At 43.0% G+C, this 24647-nt stretch overlaps 1 long non-coding RNA gene across 2 annotated transcripts in view; it reads left to right on the forward strand.

Annotated features, from left to right (window-relative positions):
* Window positions 1–5025: 5025 nt before the first annotated feature.
* Window positions 5026–24647, forward strand: part of LOC108552747 (uncharacterized) — a 104488-nt gene continuing 84866 nt past the window's right edge. Inside the window, exons 1-2 of one of the 2 annotated variants that reach the window (XR_001890584.1) lie at window positions 5026–5369; window positions 7065–7195. This is a non-coding gene — a long non-coding RNA (uncharacterized LOC108552747). The remainder of the gene's footprint in view (window positions 5370–7064; window positions 7196–24647) is intronic. The other variant, XR_001890585.1, reaches the window with a different exon arrangement.

The following is a 24647-nucleotide window of genomic DNA, read 5'->3' on the forward strand; positions in this document are numbered from 1 at the left end:
TCCCTCGAAAATCCTTATCCGGTTGATTAGCGCGTTATTGTTCGCTGGCGTGTGCGAGTTATTTTAATAAAAGCCGGGCTTATCACGACTCCTCGGACCCGTTTCACGTGTCAACGGGCAGTTTCGCAGAGTTATTCGCAATCAGGGAAAATAAAGGCGCGTTCTCGCGAGCGTTTCTCGCGCGATCGTTTTTCTTCTCTATGGCCAACGATACGCGCTACCCCTTTTCCCGAGTTATTTATTAATCGCGCGCACGGTAACTCGAATTTTCGTAGAAGGAGCACTCCGTCTCTCCACGTGCCAGCTTCTCCGGCCGAGGGGACGCATTTGAATAAACAATCTCGTTTCGGGGCGAATTTTTCTTCCTCCAAACTTGTCACGTCGCACCGAATTGTTCGCCTTGGTAAACGCCCTGCAACATTTCTTCCTGTCTCGGTCAATTTCCCCGACATACGTTTCCCGGGAGACGTTCAACACCTTGGACTGTTTAACACGCGCGGGATCATCGTCATCGACGGGACTCTGACCGCGATGTGACGCTCCGTCGATGATATCAACGACGTTATTTGCCAGGGACAATGAGGGATCACGAGGATGGAGATTCGTGATGGACGTCGAAATTATGGAATTACCATGGACCCCGAAAATATGTCACGGTTCGTGGCTCCGTATTGTGGTCCTCTGAGGGACAATCTCCGCTCCGGAATCTCACCTACGACCCCATGTCCCCCATGGCGGGGTTGCACGCGTGGCGAAAAAGGCAGGGTGGAATAAAAATGAAGATTTTCGGGTCAAGGCGAGTGTTTGTCGGGCATGGTTGACACGGCGATATCTAGATGGATCGAGGGCTACCGGGAGGTCTCTTCTTTTCAGACTAGCCCGGCAGAGAGAGTAGCCGTGGTTGCTCCCTTGGAAGTCGCAATCTCGAGATAAAGATCGCGAGGTGGAACGCATCGACGGTGACTTAGAGGGTGAGAGACAGTGGCGACGAGGACGACGACGTGGTCGGGTCGGTGAAGGAAAATGGCGACGAATAGAGAAGGGAATAAGGGTCTTAGGGGGTAGCGCGTGGCGGAGGGGCGTAAAAGGCGGCATTAAATTTAAATTGCTCGTATCCCTGCGCGTCTGGCGCGAAACTCTAAGAGGCGGCGTCATCAAAAAAATGGAAAGACGTTTTTCCTCGTAAAAAGACGGCCGCGATGCGTACCCAGCTGTCCTATCCACGAGAGATTACGCCGCGATTCCGCGCGATCGTCGAGCGAGCAGATCGTCATCGCGATTTTATTCCGCTCTCCATGAATTTCGTCTTCCCTGTTTTTCTTTTGCTCCTCGAGCCAGTAGACGCTAACCTTCGGCCTGTAATCGGGTAATTCGTTCGAGATACTCCCCGCGTGTCCCACGAGGATCTCCGATTGCTTTCGGAAACCAGTGTCACCGGTGGCTCGAAAATTCTACAGAAACGGATGCCACCGATCGAATCATCGATTCTCCGGCGAGTTTATTAATCCAGATGAATTCAACGATTTAAACGCTCATCGCGGAAATTTACTCGTCACGATACCGACCCGTGACAATTACCAGAGTGTGACATAATTGCACGACTGTTTGCGAATTTCTGTAAAAGATCGCATTGCACGGGACCACGAGTTTCGTCGATAAGAGCGATGCTTTCGTTCCTTCGTTCCTCTTTTCAGTCCCATTAGGCCGCCTATCTCTCGCTGAATTATATTCCTCGCATTATCCAGTTATCAGTGGCGCAATTTTTATAACCAACGTATTAACGAGCGTAAACAATGAGCCAGATAAAGTTCCGTCGATCTTCGAGATTGGTACCCGACTTTTAATCCAATTATCTCTCTTCGTGTCACGAGGTAAAGGTAAATTATACATCTCGATGTTTCTATCTGCGGTGGGGTCGATGGAAGAATTTGCGTGGAAATTTTTACAGGACGGATTTCGTGAAACGTTTGATTGTAAATTAGGGCGGTTTCCAAAGGAGAGTTGGCAAAGGGTTTGCGGTTAATTGGAATTTTGAGCTGCGTACGTCAAATATTTTCCTGCGAGGGCAGGGAACGATGCTCCAGAGATTACGTCGCGTTAAATCCGCGAGGTGTATGCGCAATGCGCGTCGGGACGTCTGCAGGGAATCTTGATCGCTGTTTGGTATGCAGACTAGTTCGAGCAAACATTAAAATTTCGTCGAACGGGTCAAAAATTCGGCCGCTTAGGGCTGTTTGCCTGGCAGATCAGCATAAGAATCTGTCGCTCGTGCATCCTCCGTTTTCCAACCTTCTTCCATCGTCCCCTATTGCGATCTTTGAAACGGTGCCTAACTGCTGACTCACGTTGGTTAGCTCGGGATGGTTGCTTTGAATAATGAAATTCCTTCGCGAAGAATCTAGATTAGTCGTTAAATTGTAATTTCGCCGGTGTTGACCGTGTCACTGATAAAAATCACAAATTAAAACTCCTCTCGAACACTTCCAACTTTTATCTCCTGGAGCGAATCTTGCTCGTTGGCTCAACACTGGAATTATCAAACGAACTGTAGCGACTGGTTTCGGAATTTTCATTCTCACTGTTAGTGAAAGCGAGCAGCTATTCTTGGTAAAATTAAATCTTCGCAATTGTCACTCGGAAAAATCCTACAGATTTTATAGGATATTCACTAGGATATCGAAACAGCTAGGATTCACTAGGATTCTATATAACAGCTTGTACAAAATTCGTTTCTATATTATTCCCAAAAATTGTATAAAAATATAATTACCGTAGGATACCATTTCGGAAAGAAATCGCGAATCGTCCATTGTCAACAAAAACAAATTATTTTATAAACCGAGCAATATTTTCTAGAAGCAAATGGAAAGGTTATTTTGGATAACAAAATTAAGTTGCACGGTCCCTACGAGGAGGTGAAACGTAGGTTCAGGAAAGAATAAAAGCAAGGTTCTTGACGACCAAAACAGAGTTATTAGAAATTAATTGTGACCGGCACGAGCGTTCTGTGTGTTTTGGTTGCGTTATCTTGGTGTTCTTTTCCTAAGTTAAATTAGTTTTATGAGTTTTTGTTTGTTTTTGGTATCTCAAAACCAATTTTCGTCATCCTACATTACTCAAAACTTTCGTTTATTATTATTTACATATGTTACATTTCCCAGGATAAAATAATTCCACCTGAGTCCTCCAGGATTCGTCTCATCATCTTTTAGGTATCTTTTATTCGTTCAGGTTTTTAATTCTAAGGACATCCGTTACATATTTCAGGATAAAATAATGCTACCAGAGTCTTCTAGGACTCGTCTCATCTTTCATTTAGATATTTTTTTTCCTTCAAATTTTTAGTTCTAAGGACACCCGTTACATATCTCAGGATAAAATAACTCTTCTCATTTCTCATTTAGGTATCATTTTTCGTTCAGGTTTTTAGTTATAAGGGTACATATCTCAGGATAAGATAATTCCGCCAGTCTTCTAGGACTCGTCTCATCTTTCATTTAGGTACCCTTTTTTCGTTCAGGTTTTTAGTTCTAAGGGCACCCGTTACATATGTCGGTATAAAGTAATTCCACCAGAGTTTTCTAGACCTCCCCTCATTTCTCATTTACGTATCTCTCTTTCGTTCAGGTTTTTAGTTGTAACCCGAGAGTCCAGGCCACTCTTGACATTGTAGTCGCGATCTCAGAATTAAGTTCTTGTTTTCCACATACGCGAGTTCCCCGTACATCGTACACCAATATTAACTATAATATTACACGTTATAAACTAATTTCCCATCAAAAAGGCCAATTCCCGTGGGGGAAAAAAAAAATGTGACACGAAATGGGACGAAACGTTGCACGCAACCCCAGTGGATGAGCAGAGGGGTGATGGGAGTTGGAACCACAGGGAGAGGACACGTGGTCGCGTAATTCGCACATAACGTAGAGGATCGGAGGGGAGGCACGGAGAGGAAGGGTGGAGAAAAGGTGGAGAGAAAAAGGAAGTGGTCCGGGGTGTCTTGATCACGCGGCACTTAATGGCCGACTGGTAATTGAATTTGCAACCGTACGGGGACCTCGATCTCGCACGTTCCTTTTGTGCGGCCCGTGCACTCTTGCAGTCTACTCGGTGTAGACGTTCCGGGCGTTTATTCGACAGAGACACGAACGGCGGAGTCTACGTGTCTTGTCTCGATTCGATCTCCGTCGGTCGGGTCAAGTCGTTTGCATTTACTGCCAGCCTCTTGTCGCCCGTGTCGCCTTTCCATTGGTCAGAATCGTCATTGGACTCGTGTTATTCCTGTGCAGTACAAGCGCCCGGTATTAATTACGCGACTGGAATCAGCTCCGTGCCTCTTCGCCGATCGAGATTGCCAGCTTAAATTGATTAACGAGTCGCGACTGAATATACGGGTGGAGATTGTCTCGGTTCACCCGGGAGTTGCAGGATTGTCGAGTTAGGGGATGCAGTTGATATTGTTTGGACAAACGCGGCGCGAAGGACGAATCGCACGATTTCCAAGCTTCCCCGGATCGAACGCACGGGAACGGCGGCCATATTTATCCGCGAGTCCGAATATTCCGCATTTTGTATTTTTAACCGATTATCGAGGTTACGGATTAGCGTCGAGGTTGAGAACCGCGTGACAGTAGTTCGACGGTAAGTTTATAAGTAGGAAATTGATTCGGCGATACGAGGCGAAATGTCAGGTTCTTTTCAATGATCTTAATTCCGCGGACACGTTAACGATAATCGATACCACTTTCTAGTTACCGAATCGATTACTGCCGGCACTCGCGTGGTTCGATGCCCGATAGCGACGAATAGAGCTTCCGTGGTGAGTAATAAAACAAATGGAGAAACAGAAATAGGTGGAAAGTTGAAAAATATCGAGGTAGATTGCGATTTATTCGAATAATTCGAAGCCTTCGATAGAGAGATGAGTTATTCTACGCGGGCCGCTGTCGGCCGCGCGGTGGGGGAAGCGGAGAAGTGGGGGTAAGGCCACCCTGCACGGCGTCGCCGCGTCAGTGAGCAGCGAGCTCTCGTCGCGTGAACATTCTTTCGTTACGGGTTTCTCGAAAACACTCGTGCCACGTGCTTCTTCGTGCCGCGTTACTTTCACTCGACCGGTTCCTGTTCGCGTGAAACGAGTTCCCGCTCGATTTTACCTTGCCGAAAATTGTGAACAGGTGCATACACCAGTCGCCCAAGTCGCGTGCGAGGATCGGGGGAAAATCGCCTCGAAGGTTGTTGCAATTCAAATCGTCGCGATTCTTATGTATTTATACGTACGCGTACGTGTTCCTCTTTCCGTGCATTCGTCTCCTCGATTTCCTCCGTTCGTCAAAGACCAACGTTCGAATGGGAAAACGAAACACGTAGATGTACGTATACGTACGTAATTCTTTTCTTGTTTTCTCAGTGTTGCTTCATTGTCGCGATCGTTTCGATGATGGTATCGTGATAACGTTATCTCGCGATAGGCGGAGTGAAAATTATACGTGGTTGCGTGCTCGTTGCGGCAGAGTTCCTCGACGCGCTCCTGGTCGATCGGGTGATCGATGTCGCTCCGGCTACCTGTTTATCGTTTCGCGTTAATCCTCCTATCGTTTTCTGCGCGGTAACTTTGCAACCTATTTACCGGTGACGTAACGCGGTTTCCGCGGGCCCTCGTTATCCCGATAACTCGCGGATTACATAAATCCGCGAAATGTCCATTAACGACTGTCGTAACGAGTGTCGGAGGGCCGGTTAATTCGAAAAGAAAATAATCGCGATTCGATACGAGCTCCCGAGGCTCTTACCGTTTATCTCTCCTATCGCTTATGAATATTTCCATTTATCGCGATCAGATGTCCACGATACTCGCGCAGCCGACCGATATTTCCATAAAAAGAACATTAGCGTGATCGAAAAGCTCCTCGTTGATCTTCGTCGTAACATCCAGTGACAATTAGCGCGTGTATCTCTACCATATATGGCAATGCAAACCGCATTGCCATAATTTTCTCGAACCTACGAATTTTCGTAACACGTTTCCAACGACGTACACGTCAGTCTGGAACCCCGGTCTTTCCTGCAGAGGACGTCACTCGAGGCGATCTATTTTTCTGAAAAATTACAGACCAGGCTTTATTGGCCGATTCGGTAGTTCTCATGCTAACATTGTCATGAGGCAACGGAGCGGTTTGTCGCGTAATGACGGTAATTTTACGGCATTTGCACGGCGATAAGACATGCACTCGGACGTTTGCGAGATGCAAACGGTAGACTCGGACGTTTCGTCGTAATTTCCAGGACGAACACGTAGGACGCGTGTACTGCAAACCGGTACCACGGCGTGTACGCTTTGAAAAGTATCTAGTCGGTAAATCGAGGCTCGTAAATCGTCGAATCTCCGGCCCAGAAGTTATCGAGTTGTATGGTCGCGTTGTACAGCTGATTTACTCTGCTTTTCCAACTCCGTGCCCGGAATCCATGATCCCGACTCGCGCGTCCCTTTGTTTAAAGATTTTCAATTTCGTTACGAACCAACGCGTCTCTCTTTGATCCCGGTATAGAAACTCGATTCCTGCGAGGATCGCGACGTTCAGCGCGTTTCCGTGAACTCCGCGCAACAGCCTCGTCATTCGCGTTGCCACGGGGCCACGTATATTGCCGGTTGCATAATGACTCGATTAACGTCACACGAAGGTGCACCGTTGAAAGAGTCCGCGAAAGTCGCGATGCATCCTCTCCTCGAGCACGCGACTCTCGAGTTCTAAAGGTCGCGTTTAGCAGGCTTATTTACCCGGCCGGTTGTTCAAATGCTAGTCGATCCACCATTATCTGGTCACGAGTTATCGGGAAAACGTTTCCATTACCCTTGCGAGCTCGGCACGACTCTGGATCGCGGTCGGAAAACTCGCGGTGCACGCGTCACGAACACGAGTATCGAATTTTAATTTTAGAATTTTAATTTCTCACTGTAGCGAAGGAATGCTAGGTTAGGTCATTAGGATTCATTTTTGTCAAATTTTGTCCGCGTTCGACGAATCGGAGATCACAGTTTTCACGATTTTTCTCGTTTTCTTTGACAGACGGAAAATTTGGCGAACATCCGTGAAAACTGAGTGACGGGAGGTGGAAGATCAAAGAGGATCGAGGATCGACCGAGGCTTGCTTCATAGAGGGATCTACGCGACTAGCCACGTGGTTGCTGCGCAAACAGGTATGTGCATACGCGAATGAGCGTTCTTGCTGGTTTTTCGTGGTAAATATGCGCTTTACGACGCGGGAACGATGATTTTTCGCGCGATAAAAGTGAAAGCATCGATCGGTTCTCGCGTCTCGTCGCGCTCCGCGGCTTTCCTTCTTTCTATTTTTCTGTCCGAATGATTTTCCCACTAATCCAACGGGTCCTCCTCTGCGCGACGATCCGGAGCTGCCCGAGGACGAGCAGCGAAGGATGGTGCGAGTTTGATTAACCGTGTTGCCTCGTAATGCGTGGTTTTCGAGTGATCGCACTGGCCTGCGAGAAATTTGCCGTAATTGGACTTAACCCGTTCGGTCGTTAACTCCCGGCGTCCGGCAAACTGCTCGGAAACGGGGCCAATTTTTCTCGCGGTTCTTCCCGAAACGATCGAAGATAATCGACCCCGGGGAATTCAACTTGCTTTCATTAGATCCCTTTGTCACGCGAATGGCGCATCGCGAACAGTCGGCGATTATTCGCCGCGTTAATTACTCGGCATTAACAAGTTTCAAGTGCAGCCGGCACAGCAGGATCTTCCGTTTCTCTGTTTCTCTTATTCTCTTTTACCACTTCTCGCGTTTCGTTCACGTGCCTTCGATGTTCGATGAATCGCGTTTACACCAGGCACTTATCGCTGCCCACCTGTCGATTTCTCACCTCCAGTGCAAAATCGACGTCGCTCCATTTTTTCCATCCACGTTTCGTCGATCATCTGCTCGCCATTAGGCTTAACTGCCGCAATTACCGGACCCTTTCATCCTCCTCGTTCTTTCCTATTATTCCATTCCTGTCCGCCGCTATTCTTCCTTTTTAATCGCTCCGCCTTTCGGCGGATCGTAAGAGACCTATAGCCGAGAAGTTTCATCGTTATTCCATAGTTTTATCGTCGTTACACGCTGCTGACGCCCCTCGGAACGCGTCTTTTCTCCCTCTTTTCCCCCCCAGTTTCCTTTAATCTCGCGCCCCCCGGCCGCCGCCGCTGCCGCGCCCACGCGTATCGTCTTTATTATCGCAATATCGGGAAATTTTCTTTGGGCCGACGATAATCGACGCGGCACGCTCGGAGTAAAATTTTTATCGTCTCTGTTCGTCGCCTGGCTCCGGCCAGAATCTGTTAACGCGTTCTGCAGATCGCGCGGAATTTTTACCGACGTCGGACGTTCCGTTGTAAGTCAGCCCACTTCTCGTTACGCTTACGACCGAGCAAAGCACGCTTGCTTTCTCTGTCTTCTCTTTTTCTCTCGCCTCTCTCTCTCTTCTCTCCTCTCCTCTCCTGACGGCTTTTTTTATCGCTCGTTGCTGGACGCTGGTGACCTTTGGACAGCTTTTCCGAATCCTTGTAACGGACGAGGACTGCGATCTCGAGGCGACTGCTTGCTTTCCACCTGGCGTAAGTGTTTCGTATTTTCTTCTCCAAAGTCTCGGAAAATTCTCGAAAAAAAATCTCAGAAAATTCTCGGAAAATTCTTGCAAAAGTCTCGGAAAAGTCCTGGAAAAACCTCGGAAAAGTCTCAGAAAAGTCTCCCCATATCCGATCGCCGTATTTTCCTAACGCTCCAACCGATCGAAGCGTTTTACTTCATTTGGATGCTCTATTCTCTCATTTTATGTGAATATTTTATCTCCGCGTTCCGCTATCGTTAGCAAACGGAGAATTTTCGATTAGACGATTAGAAAGGTCGCGTGATTCGTAAACAAGTTTCGTCAGACGCGATTGCATCCCGGTATATATACATCCGCTGGCGATTTATAACGCAATATTGAATATCCACTGGATGCACGTGTCCAGCGCGTTCGTCTTAATATCGACGGCGTGGGTGGACGAGATAAAGTACAATCAAGAGGATACGAAAGTGAGACACATTGCTCCTCTTACACGCGCTTAATCGAGACGTAAATACGTGTGTCGCTGATGTAATCGCGCAGACGCGCTCGTAAAGTCGATGGACAACTTTTTTCAACTGAATTACCGGTGTATCGTCACTCGTTCATTAACGCGGTAACAGGAATAATTAACCTTTGACCTACAACCACGTGTGAGGCTCGTAGTCACATTTTCGAGCCAGAGCTGATTATCACGAGTCTGGCACGTGGTACATCGGTTGGGTCAAAAGTGACTATCACGGACCTGGCACGTGTTACGTCGGCCGGGCCAAATGTAAACACCACGTGTCACGCCCGTGTAAGTTGATGGTACCTTAGGATGGTTCAAAGGTTTGGTAGTTCTGTTCACATTTTGGGACCACGCTGTTGAATCTTATATCGTAGGGCAAGGGGTTAAGGAGAGCAAGAAAATCAACGAGTGGAACGAATGATCCGTCATGTTCGTTGGAAATTCGAACTCGAGTTCAACGATAGTTGTAAAATGTACGCGTCAGCCGGAAAAAAGGAATATTCGTTGGCGAGTATTCGATAGGAAATGGGGGAAAAAGCGCACCGTTACAGATTCGATTAGCACAGGCAAAGAAAGCCGAAACCGTTTTGTTTCGCGCATTTCGCGGAGCTGGAAAAATTGCACGCTGAAGGAACTGTTTTCCGGAAACGCCCCGATGATCGAGGGAACAGTTTCGCCCGGGAGCAAAGTTGCGCCATTCTTCTTATCGCAACGAGCCGGCCAGCTTAGTCTTCCCTTCCGTTTTCCTTCCGTCTTCGTCGCGTCCTCGTCGCCAAGTTTACCCACCGGCGTCGCATATTTCGGTGGTTGCAGCTGTATTAAGGCTGTTCATCTCAATATTGGAAAACTTGCCCGAATAAACGAAGTTGCCGCGAAACAGGAATTCTCTCGTCAAATTGCAAGTGGCGAGGAGCGAGTTTCTTCTGACCAACTTCTTCGCCACCGTTTTCCGTCGCCTTCCGTTTCTTCTTTTCCCACTTTTTCTCTCTTTTCTCTTGTTCCCTGCGCGTGGCCCGCGGTCTCTCCGCGAGTTCCCGGGCTAACAATCCCGCTTGCACTTCGCTTTGCCCTCCTTCGGCTTCCTTCTGTCCACGCGTCAACATTCGATCGTGGCAACGCGTTATTCGCGAAACGTCTCATTCGCGAATTAATCGCGAAACGCGTTCCCATTCGCGAATTAACCCTTATCGGTCGTGAGTCACCTCTCACGTCGCAACAGTACCTAGTCCCTGCGGTCGTACGTCACGTGTGAAGTGACAAGACGGAAATTTTCCGCATATTTACCGAAATCAGCTACAACCTAGTGAGTATCACGTGCAAAAAGCTAACGTCCGATAAGGGTTAACCATTTGACTGCCACGTTAGTAATACATGACCTGCCATGGTTTCTCCTGTGACGCCACGGTGGTCATTGATAACCGGACTTGAACTACTTACAATTTTAAAAATTGAATGAAAATTGACAGTTAGTGCATTTTGAATATACCTCTAATTAGGAGATACTTCGAAATAAAAAGTGCCCCATTGAACAATTAAAAATTTGTATCAGAACATCGATCAAAAAAATATTAGAACCAATCTTGCATCTAGGGGTGCACTCCCGTGACGTCCTGCGTGAAACGTAATTTCGGCTTGGCAGTGAAAGGGTTAACACTAGAACTACCAACCCACCCAAATTGACTGGTCCCAAAATTTTTCTGTTTGTAATCACCGAACACATACACCTGCTTTAAGAATAAAATTGGTAATATTAACCCTTTGCACTCGAGAGGTGACTCTCAGTCACCATTTAATCAGATTCTAAAGACCGACGTTAATTAATATATCAAATTTAAAATTACCTAACGATGCGTGTAATGTCGAAGAAAAATAATTCTACGTGTTAATTTTCGTATGATTTCTCATTTACCATTTTAAAAATATCGTCGACTCTATGAGAGAAAGTCTTCGAATTACTATTTTTCTGCGACGAAAAAGTCGTCGATTGCAGAGGGTTAAGAATGAACTGTAATCAATGTATTCACTCGTATTCATCGTATCGCTGAAATTACTATAATCTGTGCGCGTTACAGTTAGGTACCAATTAAAGATCGGTAGTTCTAGCGTAAATCGCGAAACGGGTTCGCATTCGCGAATTAATCGCGAAACGCGCGAGTATTCGCGACTCCGATCGTCTTCCATTCGCTTTCCCTCGAATATCTTCGTCCCCGTATCGATGGTGACCGGACAGGTCTCCGGAAGTTGCTCGACTTCGGTTTAAATCGGTTTGCCAAGTTTCCGGCTGACGTCGAGTGGAATTTAGGGCCAAGGAGCTCCGGATACTCGCGGATCGAGGAAAATTCCGCGTGCAGACGTAGACGTCGGGGAAAAAATGCGCGGGATTAACGTCCATTCTACGTTTGAAAAATTTCGTCGAATTTTTCTGCATTTTCCGCGCGGGATAGGAAAATTTCTTGTTACCTTCCCGTCTCTTTTTTCTTCTCCTCTGCTCTTTAAACGCGAAACCATGCGCGATAAGCGGGCGCTTTTCGCGTAACGAAACTCGCGTCTCTGTCCTTCTCGGATACACGACGAGGGGAACGAGAGAGAGGGAGAAAGGGGATGAACGTTAATCCAAGAATTTGTTTCTTCGTTCGTTTCCTTCCGACACTCTGATCCGTTGCCTTCTCGCTCCACTCCTGGCGGGATTTTTTCTATTTCCATATGATCCGGAATTTATTAGACGGCGAACGCTTTAATAAGATTCAGATGTAAAAAGATGGCGGCGCTTGCTGAACGCGAGGAACGCGAGGATTTCTGCTCCTCCATCGGGTTTTTGCATTTCTTCTTTTCTCCGTCCCTATCACGGCCACCTTCTACGTGGATTACATACGGAAGTCGGTCTTATTAACATCGCTGCCAGGTGGACCAGATAAGAGTTAATCGTCGGAACGTGGGCTCATCCACGCCCTGGCAGACGCGAGTACAGGGGGTTAGGTCCCGAATTGCCGTGTTGTGACAAATCGTGTCGTACGGGACAAGAAATGGCTGCAAGTATAGTGATAAATAACGGTGGATCCCGAAAGTAATACGACGATATTAATAATAATGGTTTATTCGCCTAAACGGGGGAAGAAAACACAGGCAAACTGGGAAAACGCGAATTTGAACGTAGCTGTGATTCGCGTTACGATTCGTAATTTTAAGGGCACGATTTTATCCTTAAAAATGAAAGATGCAAAGCAGAGAGTCAGAATATACGTACGTAACGCGAGATTTACGTAAATGTAAATTGAAAACCGTAAATTGCAAATTTTAAGTACAATTACAAAAGAAAAGAAAATTAACACTAGATTTACGGAATCCGTTAATTTGACGGAAGGGTTGCTCCAATTATACGATGGTAACAGATTTAGTTAACTTATATTAAGACTGTTAATATGATATATAATTGTTTTTAAATTAAACTAATCGTTAGAAAAATAGGCACGTGGTTTCCTTCACCTGTCAATTTGACAGGTGTTCTTAGAAATAGGTATACAGATAGCGTCCGTAAACCTAGTGTTAAAAGGATAAAGTAATTATGAACGAAGATAAATAAAATAAGGAGAAATATGGGGAAAGAAGTATTAGTAGTGGATGAAATATTAATAACAATAAGAACAGTTCTTTATTTAATTACAAAATTGACCAAACCCTAATATTAAATTTAAATATAATTAATTTATCACAATCACATGCTCGCATCTATTTTCATTATTAGCCCTTTGCACAGTAAATAAATAATCGTATAATAATATAATTGTAGAATTATTTGATTTCGATAGCTCGCACACTGATACATTACATTAAATTTGATATATTAATTAATATCGATCTTCCAAATTTTATGAAACGGTGACTGAAACTCGCCTCTCGAGTGCAAAGGGTTAAAAGTCTATTGCAACTGACCTATGTCTAATCCCTTTCGTTTTCTTCTTTCTTCTTTCATACATTACACGAATATACACAGTTCACACACACCTCAATCCCATACACATTTACCACGATAACCCGAATTCATTAGATATTGCCATCTCATGTATACTTGTTCCACTCATCCCTTTCTTATATACATCGCTCCTTTATTATATCAACACATATATATTTAAAAATCCATGTAACCACTACCACGAGAAGAAATATAACTTTTAAGTTTCATGCATTACGCGTGAAAATTAATCCAGGCTATACTTTTTATTTTCCGATAATGAATTTTTGTTTTGTTCAGTGGGTATTAATTCTCCCAATTTTGGGGGGAGGGGGGCAATTTTCATCACGATTCGTAATTGTATTAACAATTCCGCTATGGCTTTATTTTGCATCAGTGACAGTTGGAAAATGTATTACATGGGGGTTACCTGCAGTTATTCGAACGAACCCCTTGGATGTAGCCTCTTTCCGGGAGACTCTTTACTTTATGAATCATTTTACCAATCGATTTCGTCAAAGTACCCACTACACCGCGCGATATACGTACAAATATATACGATGTTGCTCGTGGATTTTTATTTATTAAAATCCTCCCTTTTTCTGCCATAAGTCTTTCCTTATTTATGAACAACGTCCCGGGTCTGTTTTACATTTCTCTCGAACGCGAAGCATCTCAACACAGGCGAGGGAAAAAGGGAAAAAGATAAACCTGCGGAGACTTAACATCCCCGTGGAAGGAGCTGCCTCACCTTCTCACCTACCCTCCAACTTTCCTTCCAACTTTCTATCACCCCGGTCGCCTAATCGATTCCACCGTCTGGAATTATTTTCACTCGCATTTCCGCCAGAAAATATCCGAATCCCGATGGTAAATTTTCCCCTTTCTTCCGTTCCCCGAATAAATCCGGTCGTTTAATCTCGACTTCTTCTCCTCTTCTTCCTCTTCTTCCTCGACTTAATACAGCGCCACGTGGACAGTCGGGGAAGGGTGTTAACTCCTTTATGGGTGTTTCGACGGCAATAATACGTGGAAGACGTGTCTCGCCGTTCTTCTTGATGATCAAAAAATTATAAAACGAGACATCAGAATATCGTGAGAAATCAAACAAAACACATCGGATGACGTAAGACGCTTTTGGTGCTCAGACAAGACACTACAGACGTGAACTAGAACTCGAAGACGTAAAACGGTAAACGGAAGACGGAAAACGAAACGAAAAACGGCAAGGGAGAAGACGATACACCACACACACACACCAATCACACACATCCAAATTATGATCGTAGAATAAAGCGTAATTACAACCATAATCTGCGCTTTAATACCACCTAAGTGCTCAGTGTCTCGTAAGGGATTCGGCATACTGAGAAAAAGGGGCAGCACAAGTATAACATCGTTGCCCCCCTCCGCGTGGAGCTCAGCCACAAAATCGTAGAATAAAGCGTAATTACAACCATAATCTGCGCTTTATTACCACCTAAGTGCTCAGTGTCTCGTAAGGGATTCGGCACACTGAGAAAAAGGGGCAGCACAAGTATAACATCGTTGCCCCCCTCCGCGTGGAGCTCAGCCACATCCACGCGTGCAACAATGGGGAACGGGGATACACGTGACAAGGCGTAATAATCGGGGGAGGAAAATACGCGAGCGTGATTTCCCTCCGAGTGTTGGTGCTGATAAATTTATTTCGCACCTCGTCGCCGTCGATGCTCCCCGGAAACGATTTCCTCGACGAGCTTCAACCCTTGACCCTAGCGGTAAACGATGTTTCGCGGGAAACGACGGCTTCCCGTTTCTGTTTGGACAGCGAGATTGTTTCTCGCGGAGGATGCTTTACCGGATACTCTTTCGACCGGTTGGGATTAAGGACGTGGAGGAAAGGTGGAAACTTGCTCCTGGCAGCTCGGCAGGGCGACGATAAAGTAATGGAACGCTCTTCGAGGAGCAATCGACCAGTTCGATTGTCTCTGGGAAACACGCTCTTGAGTTTTTGGAATTTCGCGTGGTTCCTGGGATTAAAGAAGCACTTCTAAAGCGGCTGATTTCTTTCAGAATCGTCAACCCTTTGCACTCGAAGATTTTAGACGAAGATGTATTTGGGATCGTATTTGGAGTTAGGTTTTAATTTCGAGCATGATTTCAATTGGTAACAAATTGAACTTTCGTTAAAAATTAATCGACCAACTTCCAATTATTCCAGCATGATTCCAAAAATTTGGAGAATCTAGAAATTTTTGTTATACGTAGATTTATTTGTAATCTGTTATATTAATGGCAATAAGTTAGCAATAAGTAAGTAGTATAGAAAATTTCCATGATCAAAGGCGGTATCTCTGCTTCTATTTTCTCCGAAATTTTCTAGAAATTTATCCAGATATCGGTAGAATAAAATTTCCAAGATTACCTCGCGAGCTATTGATTATTGAATCGTGGAAAAATTTTTTTCCTGTACGAATTGCATACAGTAAAATTTCCGTGATTAAAGACAGTATCACTGCTTCCATTTTCACCGAAATTTCCTAGAAATTTGCCCAGATATCGGTTGAAAAAAATTTCCAAAATTATCTCGCAGGCTTTTAAATATCGAGCTATGGAAAAATTTTTTCCTGTACAAATTGTGTGTAGAAATATTTCTGTAACCAAGCATAGTATCACTGCTTCCATTTTCTTCGAAATTTCATAGGAATTCACCCTGATATCGGTAGAATAAAATTTTCAAAATTACTTCGCAAGCTTCTGATTATCGAGCCGTGGAAAAAATTTTTCCTGTACAAATTGCGTATAGAAATATTTCTGTAATCAAGCATAGTATCACTGCTTCCATTTTCTTCGAAATTTCTTAGGAATTCACCCAGATATCGGTAGAATAAAATTTTCAAAATTATTTCGCAAGCTTCTGATCATCGAGCTGTGGAAAAAATTTTTCCTGTATAAATTACGTATAGAAAAATTTCTGTAACCAAGCATAGTATCACTGCTTCCATTTTCTTCGAAATTTCTTAGGAATTCACCCAGATATCGGTAGAATAAAATTTTCAAAATTATCTCGCAGGCTTTTAAATATTGAGCTATGGAAAAATTTTTTCCTGTACAAATTGTGTATAGAAATATTTCTGTAACCAAGCATAGTATCACTGCTTCCATTTTCTTCGAAATTTCTTAGGAATTCACCCAGATATCGGTAGAATAAAATTTTCAAAATTATCTTGCAGGCTTTTAAATATTGAGCTATGGAAAAATTTTTTCCTGTACAAATTGTGTATAGAAATATTTCTGTAACCAAGCATAGTATCACTGCTTCCATTTTCTTCGAAATTTCATAGGAATTCACCCTGATATCGGTAGAATAAAATTTTCAAAATTATTTCGAAAGCTTCTGATTATCGAGCCGTGGAAAAAATTTTTTCCTGTACAAATTGTGTATAGAAATATTTTTGTAACCAAGCATAGTATCACTGCTTCTATTTTCTTCAAAATTTCTTAGGAATTTACTTAGATATCGGTTTTTTAAAAAATTTCAAAATTATCTCTCGAGCTTCTAATTATCGAGTCGTGGTAGTTCAGCAGTAATGAAGTTATCGCCGCGAAGTTTCTTGATATTTTTCGCGTTAAAGAAGCAGCGCGGACAATGGCGCAATTTTCAAGTCCACTCGTCGCGAAATCCTCTTCGTCGCTGGCTGTGCGCGACGATTCAAGCGGAGTCGCATTAAGTCGCGAGCGGATTCGTAAATCTTACGAGCTGTCGGGACACTAGATAACGAGGGAAATATTCCAAACACCGGGACGAATAATTTAATCCCCACAGAATTCGCGAGACGAGGCACCGGTGCTAACGCGTTCCAGCAGACGTTCCGATGTTGCTTGAAAAGCAACCGTGGAACTGGCTGCTCCTGGAAAGATGTTCCCGTGGAAAAAGCGCAGTTTGTTTAGGAGTCGAGACCTCTCGGTCTCGGTTCCTCGATGAATTTCGTCAAATTCCTGCACGAGTTCTACACGTGGATGGATTAAACGGCTGTCGAAACTCTGAAGGGGTGCATCGAGAAGCGAGAGATTTTGCGTGTACGCCAGGGCTTGAGTGACAATTTGAAAAATAAGTTCGCGAAAAATTTTGCTGACATGGAAAATTTCTGTTAAATCAAAGAAAATTTAAATTAAATCGATTTTAAATTAAATCGTATATTTAATTCGAAATTATATGATTATATATTATATTTGTATATTTAATTCGAAATTATTATTGCAACTATGAGGAGGATTCGATATGTGCGCAAGCGGGAAAATAATTACAAATTTTTGGGTGGCTGTTATATTAAAAATTTTACGGTTCTGATAAATTGAAATTAAAGTACGACAGTTGCGAATTTAGAAAATTGGCTGTCCAATTTTCTGCCACCGCGTGTCATGTAAATGGGTACAATCCGAAATTAGGAAATAAAAAATCCAATTCTTTTTGTCTACAATTAGACCAGTTTCATGTAATAATTACTGCGGTTGCTAAAAATATTTTGACAGGAAAAGGATAGCGGAGAAAAATTAATTATGGACACGACTGGAAACTCATCCTAACGATTCAATTTCTCCCCACGCCACTTCGCGAAAGTATAATTTAAATCATCGCAGTATAAATGCAATTTTTATATTTTCCACTTGCACTTAGATTTCGTCTGTATTTTACGAAACAAATCGAAAGGGGAAGCTTGTCGAAGTTTTTTCTCATTATGCGAAGCTTTTTCGGTGTATCATTTCATCTTTCCTCGGTCTTCTCATCTATACTGTGGTTAAAGAACGATCTGCCGATTTTAAATATCTCCAAATACGATTTTTAATTTATTTATTTATTTATTTATTTATTTTCGGTGTATCATCTGATCTTTTTTCGGTCTTCTCATCTATATCGTGGTTTCAAGGACGATCTCCCGATTTTAAATATCTCCAAACATGATTTTTAATTTATTTATTTATTTATTTATTTTCGGTGTATCATCTGATCTTTTTTCGGTCTTCTCATCTATATCGTGGTTTCAAGGACGATCTCCCAATTTTAAATATCTCCAAACACGGTTTTTAATTTATTTATTTACTTATTTACTTATTTATTTTTGGTGTATCATTTGATCTTTTCTCGGTCTTCTCATCTATATCGTGGTTTCAAGGACGATCTCCCGATTTTAAATATCTCCAAACACGATTTTTAATTTATTTATTTATTTATTTATATATACGGGATTAACTCATTAGAAAAATTGCAAGAAAATTATTACAGCGAGGTATAAAATTAACGGTAACAAATAAAAATAAAAATAAAAATATACAAATATACAATCAGACGAGATGTGTATAACTATAAAAAGAAAGAAAAAAATTTTTTTACAACGAGGTGCAATATAGTAGCTGTCTTATAGAGTGAAGAGATTGGCTGAATAGATCTAGGGTAGGATAAGTGTCGTTAACATTAATAATCATTCTATTAATACCTGAGTGGTATGCAAAAGCGGTTTCACGTTGTATATGAAGAAAGTTGTATCGTTTTAAATGAAAAGTTGGAACATTGGTTGACAATTTTTCTAATATATCAGAACACTTTATAAACAAAAATAATACCAGAGATTTCTCTTCTTCTTCCTAACGTTATTGACACGTTAAGTGCCCAATCCGTTTTGCTTGGCGTTCCGTTCAGGCCCAGATTCGGCTGTCACGTGGGCCACCGGTGACGGGCCAGGTGTTCACAAACTTCGGAGATACTGTACCAATTGTTATAACAGGAATTCCCAAACATTAGATCCAAAAATGGCGAAGAATTTGACACCAAAAGTTAGCACCTTTTGGTCCTAGTCTGGGCCGATCGGGCCTGAATGGAAAGTCTAGCGCTCCCTAGAGATCCCTAAAAATCCCTAGGAATTCCTAACGTGTTAAACTGAGCGATGAGAATATAAATTCATAGTTATGACAGGTAACTGACTTAGGTTGTCCAATATGTCGTGAAGCTAAACGTAGGAATTTGATCCGTATAGATCCTCTCTCCGGAATGATCGATCGAATTCGATGGTTTCGCGATTACTGTTCAAACGGATTCGAGAATCCTCCGTTTCTTTCCTCCTTCTGTTTTATCTTATCACGAGCGATGCTTGGCTTAACACAAAGGCGACTGTGCCCTCGCGGAAATAAAATCGTGCGTGGACGCCGATCGAGCGATTAGTTTTATCGGCCGCGCGTTTATCAGTCGGCTGGCAAGGAACTCGTTAGCTTTTTCACGATTACCTTTCACTTCGTCGTCGGATCGGAAAATCTCGTTCGCCTCTCGAAACTGTCGCTAGAAGCCGTGTAACCTGGTTACTCGCCGGCAGAAGGAAAAGGAATATCGTTTGAGTCCAGCGACACCGTGAGACGGTACGATAAATTTTCGCTTTTTCCTCTGTCAAGCTAAGACGAGCATAACACCGTCGCCATAACCGCGGGATAGATTGGAGCCGAGTTTGTTTAAGGTCTACTTATTACCCGAACTCTCGTTGCGCCCCGAACTCGCATAATTGCAGCTATTAACCCATTAACCGTGGAGACCGTTCATCGAAAACACGGTCCGCTCATACATGCTGGGTAAATTTGCGGTGACGAGTTAATTCGCCACGCCCGTTGCCAACGACAGCAGTGTCGGTGACGAATTTTCCAGGTTGCCAACGAAGTCGATAATGATCGTCAACCAGAGACGAACGCGTGGGAAGATTTAAAGAAATCAATGACGGTGATCATGATCAACGAATGGCTCATCGAGTGCATCTGGGACCGTGACGAGATAACTCGTCGTGCGCGTTACAGCTGCATTGATCGGTGACTACTCCGCGTTGCAGGAAAGAAGTCATCTGAGAAACTTGTAGGACGGAATCCCCACCAGCCCAACCATTCTAACATCATGGCAGAAGTAGAGTAAAACGCTTCCCTTATTGGTAAAACTGATCCCTTCCTATTAGCCCGGTCATAGAACACCATGTGACAAAGAAAGCGAACAAAGCAACGAGACAAAGCGAGACAGACGCAAAAAATAGATGCAAGAGCTTAGACTCATCCCAAAGCGTAGTAGTGCTTCCAATTCATTGTAAGTTAACTCTGAGATAACATTTCTTTCGCGGATGTCTTACGCCTATGTTAACGTATCACGTTATCAAACTTGGAGATAGTAGTTTTGGGAGTGTTATAGAAGAGTGGGTATTACTAACGAGAGTATAGGCGGAGCAAGTGGAATACCTCTCTTGTCCCGCAACCGAATGCAAAGATGATTTCTTTCCTGCATCGCAGAGTACTTAGTTGCTTCTTCGTCGGTTATGGTTTCAGTTCGGTTCGACTAACAAGGAGAGTTCAAGTCCTTCGAGTCATAGATTTAGTTGAATCTTTGCAAGTTTGTAGATTTAGTCACCCAGTTCAAGAAAATATATTATAAGGGTAACTAGCTTGATAGCTTTCGAGATATTTATCATCAGGATTAATAGATAGATTTTTGAGGTAGATTTATAATTATTATTGCCTCAATTACAGATTTATTTGGAATATTTGTCAAGTGCTGTTGTGGCTTAATGGTGTCACGTTGATAGCAATTTTTGGATGTTGCTGTTAGGTCACAATGCCACTTGATAACTATGGATAACTATTGGAAAGGAATCTCTAGTTAACACTAGAACTACCGATCTTTAATGGGTACCTAACTATAACGTGCACAGATTACAGTAATTTCAGCGGTACGATGAATATGAGTAAATATATTGATTACAGTTCTTTCTTAATACGAGCTGATACCAATTTTATTCTTAAAGCAGGTGTATGTGTTCAGTGATTGCAAAAAGGAAAATTCTGGGATCAGACATTTTGACTAGGTTGGTAGTTCTAGTGTTAAGAATAATAAAGCTTTAAAGCTTTAATCTTAATCTTAAATATCTCAATAGTTATAAATCTACAAACCTGCAAAGTTTCAACTAAATGAAGGACTTGCACTCTCCTTGTAAGTTCATGGATCTTCACGTACTACTATTTAGAATTGTGGCAGCATCATTTTCACCCTAGCCAATAGATGGATTCCTATTTGGAGGTCTTTTTCGCAAGTCCTTGGTAAAAACCCTCTGTTTCCTATATATATATTATATATATAGAATTTCCAAACTTTCAAATAGTATCCCTATTTAAGATAGGGCCTGCTAGCCTTATTGACGAGTTCACTAGCGGGCCCAGGACGAAATGCATCCCTTTATTTTCATTTGTTGAAGAATACCGTGGATAGGTTAGGTTTTACCGGAATAATCTCTCAGAATAACTATACGTGCTTTCTTTACAGTTGCTTAGAAGGAAGTGACTTACACTGTTAGGTTTTATTAGAATTGACAAAATATCAGATGTCGCTAGAAGCGTCTAGCAACATAGCACATTCTTTCGCCTCTTCTAGCACCACCCTCACATTGAGGGTACCTTCAGAGAAATTGATAACAACAACCATGAGGGTGGACCCCCCACAAAGTAGTAAACTACTAAAAATTCGAATATTATTTAAAATCCTTTAGCAACTGTGCTGCTTAGTCCTTTGACTACTGTAGGCACCTAAAGGCGCTTAGTAATCTTGCATTTGTGATACTGGGACGCCTAAAGGCGCTTAGAAATCTTGCCAAAGGCGTTCAAAAGTTCCTTTTCCTGTCAAATTTTAAGTAACGCAGAATACAAAGGAATAAATAACTAAATTATTTCAATGTAGTGAAATATAGCGATAATTTCTCAGAAATGCACACCTCTAAAGTTTCACCATTCTCAGTGTACATCGCTAATGGATTCTTATCGTATAGTGCTTTCCAAAGTCTGCCATAATCAAAGGGTTGAGATAGAACCTCGGTTTGAGGTTATACAAAAATAATAAAATTCATACAAATTTCGTAAGACACGGTATTCTGGAATCGAGTAGTTTCAGAATATTTTAATACGTCAATTTTAATACTGTAATCGAAGGATGCAATTTCACGAAGCTTCGACTAATTCCGCTGAAATTATGGACTCCATCATCATAATGTATCTTCTATCTTTCATGCTAAGTACAGTACAGTGAATTTTAAACGATCGTACGTAGCAAAGTATACGTAGAATCTTGCTGGAACTTATCATGCACACGTGTATCTATGATCGTGATAGACTAGCTGTATCTAGAGATCGAACAAAATCTCTTTTACCTAGCAAGATAAAGTCGAAATTGCGTCTGGAAGTCCATCAGCTTCCTTTGGTACATGCTTCTTCCTCGATAGAGAGTAAACCGTCGTGTCGTGATCCGTATTAGAGCACTCGGGTACTCTAGATGGTCCAGTTGGAGTTGCAGGTTAAAAATAAGAAATGGCGGAAATAATAGGCTGTCCCATAAGTTTCTTCCTTCTTTTTTGATGCGAAATCAATAGACGATATTTGTTGTTTAAGGTTGATTTACTGTGTTATATATGAACCGTTTTGCTCTATTATCTTCTTCCATTTCTCAGGAAGCCTCATTATGCCCTCTTTCTAAAATTTTTACTTGTAAAATTGATGAGGCCCATATCCGTGGTTGCTGAGCGACCGCTGCGGTCTTCATCTTTCAAGTCAAAATTTCCAGCTCGAAATTTCTTAAACCAATTGCGGACGGTTCTAATAGTCGTAGTACCACTCCCATAAACGGTGCAAATCTCGTCTGCAGTGTCCTTTGCACTACTACCTTTTTTAAAGCAATGACGAATAACATGCCGCAAATGCTTCTTTTGGCTATCCATATCGAACGGCGTAGAAAAAGATTTTAACCCCTTGATTACGGCAGACTTTGATACGTAGTGGCCATAACATACGGCAGGAATTGAGTTACGATGTGCGCCATTTTTGTGAAAACAAGCGCCCTCCGTGTCAGGGAGCCAAACTACGCCGAGCGCCTATAGACGTTCTCTGGGTCACAAACTCAACATTTCTAAGCGCCTATAGGCATCCTTCGTGTTACAAATGCAAAATTTTTATGCGCCTATAGACACCCTTCGTGTCACAAACGCAAAATTTCTAAGCGCCCATAGGCGCCCACAGTAACCAAGGGGTTAAAAGAGACTTTGTCACCAACGAAACGTACTTTGAAAGAGCTGCGGGACGACTGAAATCGATGCCATAAACGCACAATAGATAAGTCTGCATGTTAACAAACATAGCCGGCTCGAGGACATACATAGCGTGGCGTGGAAAAAACTTATGGGACACCGTAATATTCTCCATGGAACGACACGGATTATCGTTGGTACGAGCCAGGGATAGAACGCATCGTGGAAGACGAATTTTTTGATCACGCGCGTGCTCGCGAGCATGTTCGCGATGTCGTTTAATGAATTCCGTGCTCGGCCTTAAAATTTCCTGCTGGCAGCGAATGGGAATTGCGTGCGAATCGTAAATCTCTTTGTCGTTCCATTCGTCCCGATATTTTTAACGCGAATTTTAATAGAAAGTAATTAGGAGAAAGCCGTAAAGTTCGCCGTGATGGCTTCGAATTCTCTCAGCCTGATTCCCTTTTCAAGCACTCCCGAGTCGACTTACCATTTAGCGATGCATAAAGGAATAATAGGCGTAAAATTTTATCGTTATGGTTCGGGCAGGTAGGCTATAGATAACTGGATACTGATTTATGTATCGGCAGACCGATCGCGAATCTCGGCTTTTCTTGCGAAATTAAAGGAAGAATCCTTTCAACCGGAGCCCTCCATTATTCTCCTGCCAATTTACTAACTCGCTGTATCTTACCTCTTCCATTTTTCGCTCCCTCCTGCCTCGTCTCGCGTAAAATCCACCGGCGAATCCGCGAGTGTAATCGTAAATTCGAGAAGCCCCGGATTAAGCGTAGTTGCAACAGAGGACCAGGGATATTTTCGTCGAAATCCTCCGAGCAAGATCATAAAACAGCGCGCCATTGTGTCTAACACGCCGAAGAATCGCGGCAGTCTTTCAGGCTTTCGCGAGAGAGGTCGGTTCGAGTCGCGAAATCGGCGATCGCGTGTCGCGAATCGGTCACGAGCAGGATTTTGCTCGTGCGAAGAAAACGCGTAATAACGCGTCGAATCGCGCAAATATTTGACAAGGATAAGCGTTATCAAATTTCGTTCACGATTTTGCACGTACGCGTTGATAATTCAAGCAGGACCTCGAGATAGCGCTCTTTTTAGACAGTCGCAGACGTTGACAGACGTTGGCAGACATCAGAGTAGTTGGTTCTTTCCGAGGGTGACGAGGATCTTTGGATCATTCACTTCCAATCTGTCGAGGTTCGTTTGTAATAAAAATATAATAATATCTATTATATCAGTGAAGTAAGAATATAGAAGGATTTCGTTTGACACATGCTAGCTTCTCTGCTGTCTGAAAGGATTTGAAAATGAAAAGAAAGATGGCTGGGATAATTATAGAAAATTCTCACGATCTTACTTTGGATTATGGGCCATCCACTTCGAATTTGTTAAGGTTTCTTTGTAATAAAAATATATCTATTAATTAGTGAAGTAAGAATATAGAAGGATTTCGTGTGACACGTGGTAGCTCCTCAGTTGTCTGAAAAGATCTGAAAATGAAAA

This window comes from Eufriesea mexicana, unplaced genomic scaffold (genome assembly GCF_001483705.2).
Source record: "Eufriesea mexicana isolate 0111107269 unplaced genomic scaffold, ASM148370v2 scaffold7917, whole genome shotgun sequence".
Classification (NCBI taxonomy): Eukaryota; Metazoa; Arthropoda; class Insecta; order Hymenoptera; family Apidae; genus Eufriesea; species Eufriesea mexicana.